The following is an 18051-nucleotide window of genomic DNA, read 5'->3' as shown; positions in this document are numbered from 1 at the left end:
GACATCAGTCCCGCCACTGATAAGGCAGAATGGGAAATGTCTGACAGCGACTCAGATCTTTGTAATAGGTTTAGGGGGGGTAGATACAGGTGTTCCACCCTGGGGTCAGACGTAATCATTTGTCGGAGGTGCCTGGGCTGTGAGCTGGAGGAGCACAGGAGGACTGGGGTGGAGGAAGAGAGGAAGGATGGAGGGAGGGAGGCCAGGAAACAATAAATTATTCATCTCTTCTTTGTAGAAGGATCCTACCAACATGAAAGATGTTCAGACATGGAAGTCTGCAGAGAAGGTTACCTACGGTACCTTTACCTTTACATCTCTGTCTGCATAGAGTCAATACAACTCTATTTATCTATTGTTAGCAGTAGTGTTTGGCTTTATTTGCATTTGTTCCATAAGCTTTAATTGTCCAAATACTTTCTAGGGAAAAGTATTGGAACATTTTACCTTCACATAATACAGTACCTTCTGACATGATACAGTACCTTCTGACATGATACAGTACCTTCTGACATAATACAGTACCTTCTGACATGATACAGTACCTTCTGACATGATACAGTACCTTCTGACATAATACAGTACCTTCTGACATGATACAGTACCTTCTGACATGATACAGTACCTTCTGACATGATACAGTACCTTCTGACATAATACAGTACCTTCTGACATAATACAGTACCTTCTGACATGATACAGTACCTTCTGACATGATACAGTACCATCTGACATGATACAGTACCTTCTGACATAATACAGTACCTTCTGACATGATACAGTACCTTCTGACATGATACAGTACCTTCTGACATGATACAGTACCTTCTGACATAATACAGTACCTTCTGACATGATACAGTACATTCTGACATGATACAGTACCTTCTGACATAATACAGTACCTTCTGACATAATACAGTACCTTCTGACATAATACAGTACATTCTGACATGATAAAGCACACACTGTGTGTTGTTTATAACACATGTAGGATTTTTATATACTGAGTGTACAAAACATTAAGAACACCTTCCTAATATTGAGTTGCACCACCTTTTACCCTCAGAACAGCCTCAGTTCGTCGGCGCATGAACTCTACAAGGTATCAAAAGTGTTCCACAGGGATGCTGGCCCATGTTGACACCAATGATTCCCACAGTTGAGTCAAGTTGGCTCGATGTCCTTTGGGTGGTGGACCATTCTTGATAGACACGGGAAACTGTTGAGCATGAAAGACTCAGCAGCCTTGCAGTTCTTTACACAAACCGGTGCTGCCATACCCTGTTCAAAGGCACTTAAATATTTTGTCTTGCCCATTCACCCTCTGAATAGCACACATACACAATCCATGTCTCAAGGCGGGATCATAGATTTCCCTGGATTCACCTGGTCAGTCAATGTCATGGAAAGAGCAGGTGTCCTTAATGTTTTGTATATTACTCAATATTATTACTTTTGTATATTATTTCGTATATTATTACATTATTTGTATATATTACTTTTGTATATTACTCAAATGTAAACTTGTGTACTTGCTACGTCTCGACCGTTACCTAGAGAGCCTTTTTTATTCTCTATGTTGTTAGGTCAGGGTGTGACTTGGGTGGGCATAATCTATGTTTTGTATTTCTAGGTTGGCCTGATATGGTTCCCAATCAGAGGCAGCTGTCATTCGTTGTCTCTGATTGGGGATCATATTTAGGCAGCCTTTTCCCACTGGGTTTTTGTGGGATCTTGTTTTTGTTAGTTACTGTGTAGCCTGCAGAACTTTACGTTCATTCTTGTATTTTGTTGTTTTGACGGTGTTCATTTTAATAAAGGAAAATGTTCGCCTACCACACTGCACCTTGGTCTCCTTCTTACGACGAACTTAACAGAAGATCCCACCACCAAAGGACCAAGCAGCGTGGCCAGGAGGAGCAGGGATCCTGGGCCTGGGAGAAAGGGAGTGGAGAACATCATGGACATGGGAGGAGGTTATGGCAGGGGACAAGACCCTGCCATGGAAGCAGCCGGAGGCAGTGAGAGAGGAACGGCGACGAGACCAGGAATCAAGGAGACGACGGAAACCCGAGAGGCAGCCTCAAAAACTTTTTTTGGGGGGGGGGGGGGCACACGGGGTGGCGAGCGGAGCAAAGGTGGGAACAAGAACCAACTCCAGGTAATTACGATGAGGAGTTGGTCACGGTTCAGATACCATGCTTTGCGGAGATACGCAATGTGTCTCCAGTGCACATCCACAGCCCGGTGCGTTCTGTGCCAGCTCCTCGCACTTGCCGGGCTAAAGTGAGCATCCAGCCAGGACGGGTTGTGTCAGCTCAGCGCTCCTGGTCTCCAGTACGCCTCCTCGGTCCAGGATATCCTGCGCCGGCTCTACGCACTGTGTCGCCAGTGCGCCTTCACAGCCCAGTGCATCCTGTGCCAGCGCCCTGCACTTGCCGGGCTAAAGTGAGCATCCAGGCAGGACGGGTTGTGCCAGCTCTATGCTCCAGACCTCCAGTGCGCCTCCATGGCCCAGTATATCCTGTGCCAGCTCCGCGCACCTGGTCTCCAGTGTGTCTCCCCAGCCCGGTACGACCTGTGCCTGCTCCACGCACCCGGCCTCCAGTGCGTCTCTCCAGCCTGGTACGCCCTGTGCCTGCTCCACGCACCCAGCCTCCAGTGCGTCTCCCCAGCCTGGTACGCCCTGTGCCGGCTCCACGCACGAAGCCTCCAGTGATGATCCATGGTACGAAGTCTGCAGTGATGATCTATGGCCCGGAGCCTCCAGTGACGAGCCAAGGCCCAGAGTCTCCAGCGACTGTCTGCAGTCCAGAGCCTTCGGCGACAGTCTGCAGTCCAGAGCTTCCGGCGACGGTCGGCAGTCCAGAGCTTCCGGCGACGGTCGGCAGTCCAGAGCTTCCGGCGACGGTCGGCGGTCCAGAGCCTCCGGCGACGGTCGGCGGTCCAGAGCCTCCGGCGACGGTCGGCGGTCCAGAGCCTCCGGCGACGGTCGGCGGTCCAGAGCCTCCGGCGACGGTCTACGGTCCGGTACCTCCGGCGACGGTCTACGGTCCGGTACCTCCGGCGACGGTCTACGGTCCGGTACCTCCGGCGACGGTCTACGGTCCGGTTCCTCCGGCGACGGTCTACGGTCCGGTTCCTCCGGCGACGGTCTACGGTCCGGTTCCTCCGGCGACAGTCTACGGTCCGGTTCCTCCGGCGACGATCCACGGTCCGGAGCCTCCATCGACGATCCACGGTCCGGTTCCACGAAAGTGGGGGGAGCCTCAAGCGGAGGGGGGTCTGCGTCCCGCACCGGACCCTCCCCTATAGGTTCAGGTTTGCGGCCGGAGTCCGCACCTTTGGGAGCCTTTTTTATTCTCTATTTTGTTATGTCAGGGTGTGACTTGGGTGGGCATAATCTATGTTTTGTATTTCTAGGTTGGCCTGATATGGTTCCCAATCAGAGGCAGCTGTCATTCGTTGTCTCTGATTGGGGATCATATTTAGGCAGCCTTTTCCCACTGGGTTTTTGTGGGATCTTGTTTTTGTTAGTTACTGTGTAGCCTGCAGAACTTTACGTTCGTTCTTGTATTTTGTTGTTTTGACGGTGTTCATTTTAATAAAGGAAAATGTTCGCCTACCACGCTACACCTTGATCTCCTTCTTACGACGAACTTAACAAGCAGAGCAAGGTTTTTGCCAAAAATTTCAGTAACAGCCTGTGCAATGAAGCACTGAAAACTATGGAAGCCCATCCCCCGTATCCAAAACATGTAAAATGTGGATCATAGAAATATAGATGTTTTTCATTTGTAACGGTGGCACCACAGGTCCCAGAGTGGTGGGGGGGGGGGGGGGGGGGGGGATTGTTTTCCTGGTGCCCAGAGTTTTTCCTGATCTGGTAGTAGGCTAACCTAACCAACTCTGGACCCTAGCTGTAGAGTATGACAGTAATAAATCAGCTGTAAAATATGTTTTTATATGGGCTATGATGTGGGCTGGGATGTGGGCTGGGATGTGGGCTGGGATGTGGGCTGGGATGTGGGCTGGGATGTGGGCTGTGATGTGGGCTGGGATGTGGGCTGGGATGTGGGCTGGGATGTGGGCTATGATGTGGGCTATGATGTGGGCTATGATGTGGGCTGTGATGTGGGCTGTGATGTGGCCTATGATGTGGCCTATGATATGGGCTATGATGGGATCAAATTATCATGTCATATAAAATAAAAAACTCCTGGCCCTAGGGAGGAAGAAAACATTAAAACCCTACACAGACAGAGACAACAACTGCGATTGGACAAAAACTAAGAAAAAATGAAAAGGTCTGAGCTGGCTGTATGCAGGTTGCATGGTGTAGGCCTTTGCATCTGTAATTAAAATATACTTATACAGTATGCCATCACCATTGTGTTTATTGATTAATTCCAGTCAATCATTTTGGATTAAAAAGGCCTAGGTAGACTAGCCATTCAAAGTGTAAATATAACCAAAATGTATGAATAAATATAAAAGCGCAGGCCCATGGGAAACCTGTCTCCTGGTATCTGTGGTGCTGGGGTAGAAAGTCATGGCACCCACCCAGCCTGAGATATTATGACGCACTGATGTTGCAGTGCAGGTGTGTGTGATGTTTAATGATGACGCACTGATGTTACAGTGCAGGTGTGTGTGATGTTTAATGATGACACACTGATGTTGCAGTGCAGGTGTGTGTGATGTTTAATGATGACGCACTGATGTTACAGTGCAGGTGTGTGTGATGTTTAATGATGACACACTGATGTTACAGTGCAGGTGTGTGTGTGATGTTTAATGATGACACGCTGATGTTACAGTGCAGGTGTGTGTGTGTGATGTTTAATGATGACACACTGATGTTACAGTGCAGGTGTGTGTGTGATGTTTAATGATGACACACTGATGTTACAGTGCAGGTCTCTGATCAGTAGACTGGCTCAGTGGAGAGATGGGAGATGACGGGATGGGGAGGCTGGTAAAAGAGCAGGTGCAGTGTGTTTCCCCTCCCCCGCTGATCAGAGAGAGGAGGAAGAGGAGGGCACTGCGACCGTGAGCGGCGAAGCGTCAGGCAGACAGAGCGATGGTGGAGAGTTAACTTTTCACTCCCAGCTAATCCCCCCCTGGCTTTCCCTGTAAAATGATCCTCTCCTCCTGCCTCTACCACCACCACACACAGTGTATTCCTCTTCCAGGCAGCCCTCACCCAGCCACCCGCCTGTCTCTCATATTGTCAATGACCTTGATGTAGAACATGGAAGGTGAAAGCACATTTGCTCGGTCCTTGTAGCTTTCAGGGATTTGCAGTAATCTCGGTTGCTTGGGAGGTTAAAAATTGACTTTGGTCAATGGAGTGGAACTCATTTTGTTTGAAGCACCCGCTGTAAGCCAGAGAGGGATGAGGGGGGATGTAGAGGATGTTGCATATGGCTGCATGTAGGCCACTGGCACTCATTTGATGAATATCTATGTTGTTTCTGGATATACTGTATGAGTGGTTTTATGGTGTCGTTAGTATTGAGTCATTGATTTTTTTTATTTATGTTTTTTTGTTGTTGTCAGTATTTGATTATGTATGGACTGGCTTAGTGCTGGTGGCTTTGTGGTTTAGGCTGGTATTTGACCTCTATTGTGACTGTGAAGCTTTTCACCTCCACTGTGAGCTTTAGCAGGATCAGACATGCAATTAAGGGTTTGTTGGAATAGGCACGCTACTGCTTTAGTTACAGTACAATGTGTCTGCTAGTGGACTCTCCCTCTCTCTCTTGCTCGCGTAGAACCAAGCACACACATTTGGCTCTCTGACACCTATATCAACTGTATAGGTACACAGATTCTCTGGCTCTTTCACACACATCTACAATCTCACTGAGGTGGTGTGTGAGGAACAGTTTTGTGGCTGAGGGTATTTTTTTGCTGTGCGTTTCCTGGTCTTGTCACCACATCCTGCTGTTGTCATATATGTCAGCCGTGTCAGCTCTGTCCGGTGGTAGATAAGAGGAATGGGGACGCAGTGTGCTACCGGACCGTCCATCCCCCTCCGTATCTCCACCCCACGTCCCACCTCTCCTTCCCTCCACCACATCCACCCACACAGCCTGTCACTCAGAACCCCAGAGCACTGACGTTTTAAGTCTTAAATCAGGAGGAAGCATGTCTCACTATAAACTTGCTCCAACCCAGCAGGGAATAGATGAAACCTTCAGTAAAGGCAGGGGCTGGACTGGAGAGACAGAGGACCAATCGTGACCAGGGGTCAGGGGTGACAGTTTGTTCCCACCCTGGTTGCCATGGCACCACCTCCTCCAACCTGATCCCCCATCATCAAAGGTGATGAGAGAGGAAATAACACCCGCCTCATCCTCCTTTCTTTCTCTGTTTTATTCAAGAACGCCGAAGCGCCGTGATGTCATTATGGAAATAAGCCATCTGGAAGAAGTGTTTGGGAATGCAAAGGTGGCACAAGTTATTGTGTTCTCCTGCATAGATGTCTCTCCCATTTCAAAGATGAAGATTCTTCTGACTTTCATTTCAGCGAGGGCTGTTGTTTGAAGCCCTGGGCGTGTATTGATGTGTACGTAGGCATATACACACACACACACACACACACAATCATAAAGATGCAGCATGTCAAGGTCGTAGCGACGTGGGGGATTCTGTGGAAATAAACCAGTGGTCTTCACTCCTTCTGGCAAACGTAGGCATGCATACAGGCGCATGCACAGAAACACACACACACACACAGTACCTCGGTCACACGCCACATACACACACAGTCATATCAGATATCTATCAAACATCAAACATAGCCATGCATAATGTATGTACAATTAAATGCACACACACACACACACACACACATTCACAAACAAATGCATCCACACACCATGACCCCAGGCCAGTGTTCTCATTAAAAGGACTTCATACCCTGAAATGTGATGTGGATAGAGATGGTGGATGAGGGTGTTAAATGCAGATCCATACTAATGGTACTGATGAAACACCTCACCATCGCCACCTACTCAGCCGTCTCTTCCACACAGCTCTTTACTACATCTGGATCCCTTAGTAAAATGTGCTTGTGCATACCTTGTGAAAGGAGACAAAGAGAGGAAAGGAAAGAAGAAAAGAAAGGAGATGTGGAGAGGAATAGAGAGGAGAAGAAAGGAGTGCTGGAGTGACTGAACTCTGTCCCAGGCGAGTGCTCCCAGGGGCCACCGGGAGGGAGGGAGGGAGGGGAGTCTAGAGAGTGGATGGTCTGTATGTAAGCAGATGGGCCGCCTGACGCCACACTGACTCACAGATTGTCTCTAATTGAAAAGGCTGCTTATTAATCCAATGGGTGTGTGGAAGCAGGGGCCCTCTACGAGTCACAAGTCTTAAAATAGGGCCTGACGAGGGCGATCATCTGCACACTCACACAACACTTCTCTTTGGCCCATGGCTCTGTCATCACTAACTTCTACAGGTCTGACGTCAGTCGGCAGCGCTGTGTCACAGCCTATGTAGCTTTGTGTAGCCCTGCAGGCCGGTCCAAGATCAGCTCTACTGCTCACTATCATTCTATGTAGACCCAGAGCAGGCCTTGCAGGCTGGTCCCAGGTCAGCTCTACAGCTTTACCTGTGTCTCTCCTCTCTCTGTCAACGCATACTGATTTCAGAACCCAGTGCAGTGTCCTGTTGGCTGTCCTAGCAGGGCTCTGCAGGCTGTGTCTATACGGAGCTACACAGGGTCTAATGGATAAGGAATCTCCAGCCCAGTGTGTAGGTGGGATGGGAGTAGGGCTGTTGTGCCCTTCTCCCTGAGTGTGCAGTGCAATCCGAAGTGTCTCTCACTCACATGGCTCTCAGTCACGTGATCGGGTCTTTCTCACAGGCTACAAGTCAGACACATTGGGGACACAACTGCGCGCGTCCTTATCCAATTCCGAGGTGCATATTGAAGATATTGGAAGAACTGTCCACATTTACTTTTCGCCAGCCAACAAGATGAGTAGGCCTAACGAACAGAAAAAGCACAAACCTGCGTCAATTTACTATCCCCAGTAGTACAAAAGTTGATCTATTCTGTGCTAGAAATAAATATTCCAAACATAGTTTGGGACAGTTGTGGGATACGATAGATCCCAAATAAATACAACCACTAGCATCAAAAAACATGCTTTACACAATGTGGCTGACGCAACAGATCAGAACGTTTAACTTAAAATGTTGATATAGTATTAGGCTATTTCTTCACATTATAAGAGCAGCAATGCGCACATGGCAGTAGGTTATAAGCGCAAATGTTCCATTAGCGGGAAAACACCCTTATCAAAAGTGACCGCAAATGCGATTATGCATGTAATGCTTTGATTATAAAGGTACATTTCTATGGAGAATATTATCTTCCCCAAAGTTGAAACTCAAGTGCTGCTTATGTATGCCAGTTAGGCTCTACACCCCTTGTAAAGCAGATTAATGTGCTTAATTTTAAGAAGTTATTTGGCCACTTTAGTTGTGATACAAACCTTATTAAAACATATAGGCCTATGGGCTAGGCTACATGAGGACTATGATTTGAACAAGTCGCAGAAAAAGGCATTGTTTCTTATGCTGGGCATCATTCACAAGTGATAATATATAATTCACAAGTGATAGGCTGACATTGTTACCCATCAGACTATTCTTGATTTAATCTTGTCTTTACATATACAGTTGAAGTCGGAAGTTTACATACACTTAAGTTGGAGTCATTAAAACTCGTTTTTCAACCACTCCACAAATGTCTTGTTAACAAACTATAGTTTTGGCAAGTCGGTTAGGACATCTGCTTTGTGCATGACACAAGTAATTTTTACAACAATTGTTTACAGACAGATTATTTCACTTATAATTCACTGTATCACAATTATAGTAGGTCAGAAGTTTACATACACTAAGTTGACTGTGGCTTTAAACAGCTTTGAAAATTCCAGAAAATTATGTCATGGCTTTAGAGGCTTCTGATAGGCTAACTGACATAATTTGAGTAAATTGGAGGTGTACCTGTGGATGTATTTCAAGGCCCACCTTCAAACTCAGTGCCTCTTTGCTTGACATCATGGGAAAATCAAAAGAAATCAGCCAAGACCTCAGAAGAACAATTGTAGACCTCCACAAGTCTGATTCATCTTTGGGAGCAATTTCCAAATGCCTGAAGGTACCATGTTCATCTGTACAAACAATAGTACGCAAGTATAAAACCATGGGGCAATGCAGTCGTCATACCGCTCAGGAAGGAGACATGTTCTGTCTCCTAGAGATGAATGTACTTTGATGCGAAAAGTGCAAATCAATCCCAGAACAATAGCAAAGGACCTTGTGAAGATGCTGGAGGAAACAGGCACAAAAGTATCTATATCCATAGTAAAACGAGTCCTATATCGACATAACCTGAAAGGCCGCTCAGCAAGGAAGAAGCCACTGTTCCAAAACCGCCATAAAAAAGCCAGACTACGGTTTGCAACTGCACATGGGGACAAAGATCGTACTTTTTGGAGAAATGTCCTCTGGTCTGATGAAACAAAAATAGAACTGTTTGGTCATAATGACCATCATTATGTTTGGAGGAAAAAGGGGGAGGCTTGCAAGCCGAAGAACACCATCCCAACCGTGAAGCACGGGGGTGGCAGCATCATGTTGTGGGGGTGCTTTACTGCAGGAGGGACTGGTGCACTTCACAAAATAGATGGCATCATGAGGTAGGAAGATTATGTGGATATATTGAAGCAGCATCTCAAGACATCAGTCAGGAAGGTAAAGCTTGTTCGCAAATGGGTCTTCCAAATGGACAATGCCATTTGCCACAACATCCGAAGTTGTGGCAAAATGGCTTAAGGACAACACAGTCAAGGTGTTGGGCCATCTCAAAGCCCTGACCTCAATCCTATAGAAAATTTGTGGGCAGAACTGAAAAAGTGTGTGCAAGCAAGGTGGCCTACAAACCTGACTCAGTTACACCAGCTCTGTCAGGAGGAATGGGCCAAAATTCACCCAACTTATTGTGGGAAGCTTGTGGAAGGCTACCCAAAACGTTTGACTAAGTTAACCAATTTAAAGGCAATGCTACCAAATACTAATTGAGTGTATGTAAACTTCTGACCCACTGGGAATGTGATGAAAGAAATAAAAGCTGAAATAAATAATTCCCTCTACTATTATTCTGACATTTCACATTCTTAAAATAAAGTGGTGATCCTAACTGACCTAAGACAGGGAATTTTTACTAGGATTAAATGTCAGGAATTGTGAAAAACTGAGTTTAAATGTATTTGGCTAAGGTGTATATATATATAATCTTCCGACTAAATAATATATGTGTGAAATTTGTTTTGATTTAGAATGGACCATTATCATGCATCATGTACGAAACAGGGGCAAGGGGGAAAATACATGTCATCTATACACTTAAATAGCTGTCACGACTTCTGCCGAAGTCGATGCCCCTCCTTGCTCGGGTGGTGCTCGGCGGTCGACGTCACCGGTCTTCTAGCCATCGATGATCAGTTTTTCATTTTCCATTGGTTTTGTCTTGTCTTCCTACACACCTGTTTCCAATCCAATTAATTATGTTGTATATTTAACCCTCTGTTTCCCCTCATGTCCTTGTCGGTGATTGTTTGTGATGTTATGTTACGTGGGTTTGTGTATCGGTGTGCGACGGGTATATTGTACTTTGGTTATGGAGTTAGTTTTTTATTAAATACTCCATATTAACCAACTTGGTTTCTCCTGCGCCTGACTTCCCTGCCACCTATATACAAGAATATGACAGAATCACCGACCAGCATATTGAAGTCAGCAGGAGAAGATACCCCGGACAGAGAGGTGGAGGAGCGCATCCGGGAGAATACAGAGAAGCTACACCATCTATGTGCCGCCATGGATCGCGTTGTCCAGAATCTGGACCGCTGGGAGAGACAGGGAATTCATCCAGCGCCTCCATCAGCCCAACCAGGGTCTATCCGAAGCACCCCGTCCCAACCGGAACCCGGTGGCATCAGTCTAACCTTGCCTCAGGGTTACGACGGGAGTGCTGCCAACTGCCAGGGTTTCCTGCTCCAGTTAGAACTTTATCTGGCCACGGTCCATCCAGTTCCAACTGACCGTGAGAAGAGTTTCGCCCTCGTCTCATGCCTCACCGGGAGAGCCCTGGAGTGGGCCAGCGCTGTGTGTGGAGAAGGAGATGCGGCGTTGGACCATTAGGAGGAGTTCACCCGCTGTTTTCGGGCAGTTTTCGACCACCCACCCGAGGGCAGAGCGGCGGGTGAGTGCCTCTACCATCTGAGGCAGGAGACGAGGAGCGTCCAGGATTTCGCCCTGGAGTTCAGGACCCTGGCAGCCGGTACGGGATGGAATCACAGGGCCCCGATCGACCATTACCGCTGCAGTCTGCGTGAGGACGTCCGTCGGGAGCTGGCCTGCAGAGACACCACCCTCACCTTCGACCAGCTGGTGGATCTGTCCATCCGACTGGACAACCTGCTGGCTGCTCGCGGACGTCCAGATTGGGGTCTGGTGGTTCCATCCTCCTGCACCCCCTCCCCTCTTCCCATGGAATTCGGAGGGAGGGTGCACAGGGAGACTGGAGGGGGTTCCCGCTCGTGCACCATGGGTGGCCGCAGAGGTCACACTGCTGGTCGGTGCCGGGTAGGTTCCTCTGGGAATCGAGGTAACAGGCAGGGCGCTCTGGCGCCACCCCAGGTGAATAGGCACCATTCTCATCCAGAGCCCTCTGTTGCACATATATTTGTGTCTGTTACTTTTCCTGATTTTTTTCCCCGCATTCCCAGCATGAGGCGCTAGTAGATTCAGGCGCAGCTGGGAATTTCATTGATCAAGCTCTTGCTCGTAGTTTAGAGATCCCCATTGTACCCGTGGATGTGCCTTTCCCGTTCACTCCTTAGATAGTTGACCATTAAGGTCAGGGTTGATAAAGGAGGCCACAGCTCCTTTGAGTATGGTGACGCAGGGGGGTCACAAGGACAAAATGAGTCTTTTCCTTATTGACACTCCTGCATATCCCGTGGTGCAGGGTCTACCTTGGTTAACTAGTCATAACCCCACTTTTTCTTGGCCACAGAGGGCTCTCACGGGGTGGTCGCGAGAGTGCTCAGGTAGGTGTGTAGGGGTTTCCGTTGGTGCTACTACGGTGGAAAGTCCAGACCAGGTCTCCACCGTGCGCATTCCCCCCGAATATGCCGATTTGGCTCTTGCCGTCTGTAAAATGAAGACGACTCAATTACCACCCCATCGACAGGGGGATTGTGCAATAAATCTCATGGTAGACGCTGCACTTCCCAACAGTCACGTGTATACCCTGTCGCAAGCGGAGACGGTGGCTATGGAGACATATATCTCCGAATCCCTGCGTCAGGGGTACATTAGGTCCTCCATTTCACCCGTCTCCTCGAGTTTCTTTTTTGTGAAGAAGAAGGATGGAGGTCTGTGCCCGTGCATTGATTATCGAGGTTTAAATAAAATCACGGTGGGATACAGTTACCCACTACCTCTGATCGCCACGGCGATTGAGTTAATGCACGGGGCGTGCTTCTTCATTAAACTGGATCTCAGGAGTGTGTACAGTCTGGTGCGTATCCGAGAAGGGGACGAGTGGAAGACAGCATTTAGTACCACCCCAGGGCATTATGAGTACCTCGTCATGCTGTACGGGTTGAAGAATGCTCCATCAGTCTTCCAATCTTTTGTAGACGAGATTTTCAGGGACCTGCACGGGCAGGGTGTAGTGGTGTATATCGATGACATTCTGATATACTCCGCTACACTCGCTGAGCATGTGTCCCTGGTGCGCAGAGTACTTGGTCATCTGTTGGAGCATGACCTGTATGTCAAGGCTGAGAAATGCCTGTTCTTTCAACAGTCCGTCTCCTTCTTAGGGTATCGCATATCTACGTCAGGAGTGGAGATGGAGAGTGACCGCATTGCAGCCGTGCATAATTGGCCGACTCCAACCACGGTGAAGGAGGTGCTACCGGGCATTTACTTCCGGAGGTTTATCCGGGGGTTTGGTCAGGTAGCTGCTCCCATTACCTCACTATTGAAGGGGGGTCCGGTGCGTTTGCAGTGGTTGGCTAGGGCGGACAGGGCTTTTAGGAAACTGAAGGCTCTGTTTACCTCGATCCTGTGTTGGCTCATCCGGATCCGTCTTTGCAATTCATAGTGGAGGTGGACGCGTCTGAGGCTGGGATAGGAGCTGTGCAGAGCCCGTTCCCCCTGAGTGTCCAGATGGGCGTTGGTATGTTCCGTCTGCTGTCCGCGATTGATTGATCTACTGGGCCCACACGTCACCCTCCTCTGGTCATCCTGGGATTGATCGGACGATGCGCTGTCTTAGTGGGAGGTACTGGTGGCCCACTTTAGCTAAAGACGTGAGGTTTTATTTTTCCTCCTGCTCAGTGTGCGCTCAGTGCAAGGCTCCTAGACACCTACCCAGGGGTAATTTACAACCCTTACCCGTTCCACAACGGCCGTGGTCGCACTTGTCGGTGGATTTTATAACCGATCTTCCACCTTCACGAGGTAACACCATGATCCTGGTCGTTGTGGATCGTTTTTCTAAGTCCTGTCGTCTCCTCCCTTTGCCCGGTCTCCCTATGGCCCTACAAACGGCGGAGGCTCTGTTTACACACGTCTTTCGGCACTACGGGGTGCCTGAGGATATAGTGTCTGATCGGGGTCCCCAGTTCACTTCTAGGGTCTGGAGGGCGTTCATGGAACGTCTGGGGGTCTCCGTCAGCCTTACCTCGGGTTTTCACCCTGAGAGTAACGGGCAGGTGGAGAGAGTTAACCAGGATGTGGGTAGGTTTCTGAGGTCTTATTGCCAGGACCGGCTGGGGAAGTGGGCGGAGTTTGTGCCCTGGGCAGAGATGGCTCAGAACTCGCTCCGCCACTCCTCCACTAATCTCTCTCCCTTTCAGTGTGTGTTGGGGTATCAGCCGGTTCTGGCCCCTTGGCATCAGAGTCAGACTGAGGCTCCTGTGGTGGATGACTGGTTCCGGCGGAGGACTGGTTCCGCAGAGGAAACCTGGGACGCTGCTCATGTCCGCCTTCAGCGCGCCGTGCGGCGCCAGAAAGTGGGCGCAGAACGTCGCCGCAGTGAGGCCCCGGTGTTCGCACCGGGAGACAGGGTCTGGCTCTCGACCAGAAACCTGCCCCTCCGCCTGCCCTGCCGGAAGCTGGGTCCACGGTTTGTGGGGCCATTCTGCCGAAGTCAATGCCCCTCCTTGCTCGGGTGGTGCTCGGCGGTCGACGTCACCGGTCTACTAGCCATCATTGATCAGTTAATTTTTTTTCCATTGTTTTTGTCTTGTCTTCCTACACACCTGTTTCCAATCCAATTAATTATGTTGTGTATTTAACCCTCTGTTTCTCCTCATGTCCTTGTCGGTGATTGTTTGTGATGTTATGTTACGTGGGTTTGTGTATCGGTGTGCGACGGGTATATTTTACCCATTTATTTTGTACTTTGGTTTTGGAGTTTTTTTATTAAATACTCCATATTAACCAACTTGGTTTCTCCTGCGCCTGACTTCCCTGCTACCTACATACAAGAATATGAAAATAGCGAATGGAGGACGCTTTTCCCGTGGTTCATTTTCATGCCAGGTAGGTAGGCTATACTCCTGTTGTAAAGATAAGCAATGTGCTTAATATTAGGAAAGTGGAGAAATAAGTCTAGCCTATAGAAAGCTGATGGGATCCTCCTCTTTTTAGTAGAAGCCATCACTCTGTTTTCTCTTGAAATTGCATAGCCTGTAGAAATGTTGCACAACACGAGCACATGAGCTCTCAAGAAGTGTTTGATTAGATTTTTGATTACATTTGCATTGTTGTCAGAGTGATTAGGGGGACAATAGAGTGCTGAGTACCAGGCAGTTAGCAACGTTGGTAGGCTGCTGATGACCATCAGCAGCATCAGAGTTTGGAGAAGCCTAATTACCGTGACTAAACGGTCATGTGGAATTTGACTGCCTTCATGACTCGTGACCGCCGGTGGGGCAGTAATATGGTAATAAGGACAACTCAAGTATGCTATTCTGTTCTTCTGAAATAGACTACATTTTCTTCATATCATGCTTCTTTAGACCTGTCTAAAATAAATAATGGATTTATTGTGAAGGTGTAGGCTATATTATATGGATTTATTACACTTAAAAGGTAGATGTTCCAAAGGTCAACATCAGTGGCTCGTAGTGGAAGGAGATGCTAAATGTATTTATTTTAATTAACGGTCAATTACCGTGAAACCGACAGTTATTTGCTTGACAATCACCGTCTGACAAAATTTGGTGACCGCCACAGCCCTAGTTGGGAGGGGAGGGGGAGTGGGCAGCAACGGGGAAGGGAACCACGGTGTGCCAGTGTCTCTGTACCTGGCTAATTCTCAGTGACAGGCAGGCCGTGTGGTAGGCCCTGGCATGAGCCAGTGGGAGAGGCTATGTTCATCAGCTCCCAGGTCTTAATCCTCAGTGTGAGCTGCAGACAGATCAGCGATGCCGCCAGTCAGCAGCGGCACACTGTGGAGCCTGACGTCCCAGCGCCTGCTGCAGTTAAGATGAGCTGCTGTGACAGAGGCAGACAGAGGAGACAGTGTTGCTGTTATCCCAGTGTCCTCTATTGAGCCACTGGACTGGAACAGAACCTGCTCTGCCTTTGGCTCCAGACCTACAGGAGAGGAGGAGAGGAGAGGAGAGGAAGATAGCAAGATTTTGATGTTATGAGACTGAGTAGTCTCCTCTTTTTCTTCTCATTGAGGTCATACACTATCCCAGTGTTCCAAACTCAGCAAGTGCCCTCCTCCAGTCTTCACTCCTCTCTTCTTTTCTCTCTTCTCCTCCCTCCTGTAGACAGCACTAATGGTTCTCCGGTGTGCTCCAGCCCCACTCCTCCTCTCCCAGTGCATGGCTCAGCAGCAGCACTCATTAACACAACACACTGCCCTCCCCTCACTGGACCTTCATTTTGACTCATACACTGTTTATGACTTCTGCAATCAGTGGCAGGTCGTACAGCAGAACTGCTGTGTAACTCACTGAGTGCTCAGAGCCTGACTGTGCCAAGTACAACCAATGTTTTACTCTCACATTATTAAGAGAACTGTTTCGCCTTGTATTGAATGGCAGTAAAGATGTAATTGTGTATCATAAAACATGGTTTAGGCAGTGGTGAGTGTGTAGTATGCCTGCTATACATTAGTGCACATACACACTGCTTCTGTCCCGTAGATATAGCCACCCATCAGCTAGGGGATTCATCTGAGCTCTGAGTTGTGTTGATGATCTGACACTTGAAGCTACTCTTTCATCTTAGCGTACCTCAGTCCTTTCCCCTTATCTAAATTTCTTCCTTCTCCATGTACTGAGAGGACCATTAAAATAACAAATGAAGACTGTTTATTTCCAGCATTTTGACTTCCGGCGACGATGTGGCTAGGAGCAGCAGCTAACTAAAGACGCTGTGTAGCTCCAACAATATTTTAACAAATTATTCAACGCCTAGTTACACATTTTCTTAACTAATTTTCCCAAGTTATCGGTTACATGGAAAAACGACTTAGAAATGCACAAAAGCAGTAACTTTTGAAGAAAAACACTAAAATGTTGTCTCTACCTGCAGCTAACAAGGAAAATGGTGGAGAAGAACAGCCTGATGACCCAGTTCGAAATGAGATTCGCAAAATGAACAAAAATCTCGAAGAGAAAATTGCAAAAGTGGGCGAAAATGTGGCTGAAATAAAACATACAGTGGGCTCACTGAAAACAAGTGGACACTCTCGACAACAAAGAGAGAGGATATCAACCTTGGAGGACAAGATCCCCCGCCTAAACGACACTGTTGAAAAAATGGAGACTATAATCGAAAAACTTAAAGAACGACTTCGATACAAGGAAAATTACAGTCAGAGAAACCCACTTCAGATCAGAGGGGTTCCCGAAATCCACATAAATACGAAGGATTGTGTGAAAGACATTTTACCCAACCTATTTGATAACAACCTGGAGAAAGGCAAAAATGTTAATGTTGGCGAATGAACACCAGTCTCTTATAGGGCAAGATGTTTTGTGAATTCCTTAAAACACACATTACGGTATTCTTTGAAGCAAACAACAATAGTGCGAAACAGGTAAATGTCTGGGAAGCTTTTAAAGCTTACATACGCTGAGTAATGATAAAACGATCAGCTGCTAGAAAATTGATCAACTTGAAACAGAGCTCAAAACGCTGGATAGGGAATATTGGTCCAATCCTAACAACATTTCTCTGGTAAATCTGATGAAAACCAAATACAAGCTGAATACTTTATTCAGTAAAAAAACGGAATATTCCCTGTACAGGCTGAAGCAGAGATGGTACGAATCAGGTGAAAAGGCAGAAAAACTGTTGGCCAGTCAATTGGAATCTAGAGAAACAGATCGGCAAGTAGGTGGAATCAGAAATAAGACAGGTAAGCTGATTACCAATCATAAAGAAATAAACAATATATTTTGAGACTTCTATCAGGAACTTTCTACTTCAGACGGTCCTTTAGATATGCAGAAAGCAGAGGCATCCTTTCAGATTCTGAACCTTCCTGAACTAACAGAGGAGACAGGAATTGGCTCGACCTCCCTATTACTTTGGAGGAATTAACCGAAACTATAAGACTGGACCTAGTAAATGCATTTTCAGAGATATCGGGTTATAGAGTAAACTGGACCAAATCTGAAGTAATGTACATTACATTGTCTGAGAAATGACTTCCTCAGCTGGAGGTTTCAATGGGTCCCTAAAAACTTGAGGTACCTGGGGATCGCTTTAAATCCTGGTCTAGAGAACATGATTTCTGAAAACCTTGACCCACTGTTGAACAAAATTCATCTCCAATATAAGAGCTGGGATAAGCTACAAATCTCATTATGGGGTAGGATACAGGTTATAAAGATGGTCTTAGCTCCTAAACTGAATTACGTCGTCAGCATGTTACCACTATCCATACCTGTCTATACTTTTAAATCCATAGACAAAATG

At 47.4% G+C, this 18051-nt stretch overlaps 1 protein-coding gene across 14 annotated transcripts in view; it reads left to right on the top strand.

Annotated features, from left to right (window-relative positions):
* The window catches only part of msi2h (RNA-binding protein Musashi homolog 2), a 360285-nt gene that overhangs the window by 302792 nt on the left and 39442 nt on the right, over positions 1–18051 (top strand).

Source organism: Salmo salar, chromosome 13, assembly GCF_965601325.2.
Source record: "Salmo salar chromosome 13, fSalSal1, whole genome shotgun sequence".
NCBI classification, from domain to species: Eukaryota; Metazoa; Chordata; class Actinopteri; order Salmoniformes; family Salmonidae; genus Salmo; species Salmo salar.
Note: the sequence above shows the minus strand (reverse complement) of the source record. Positions and strands in the feature narration are given on the sequence as shown.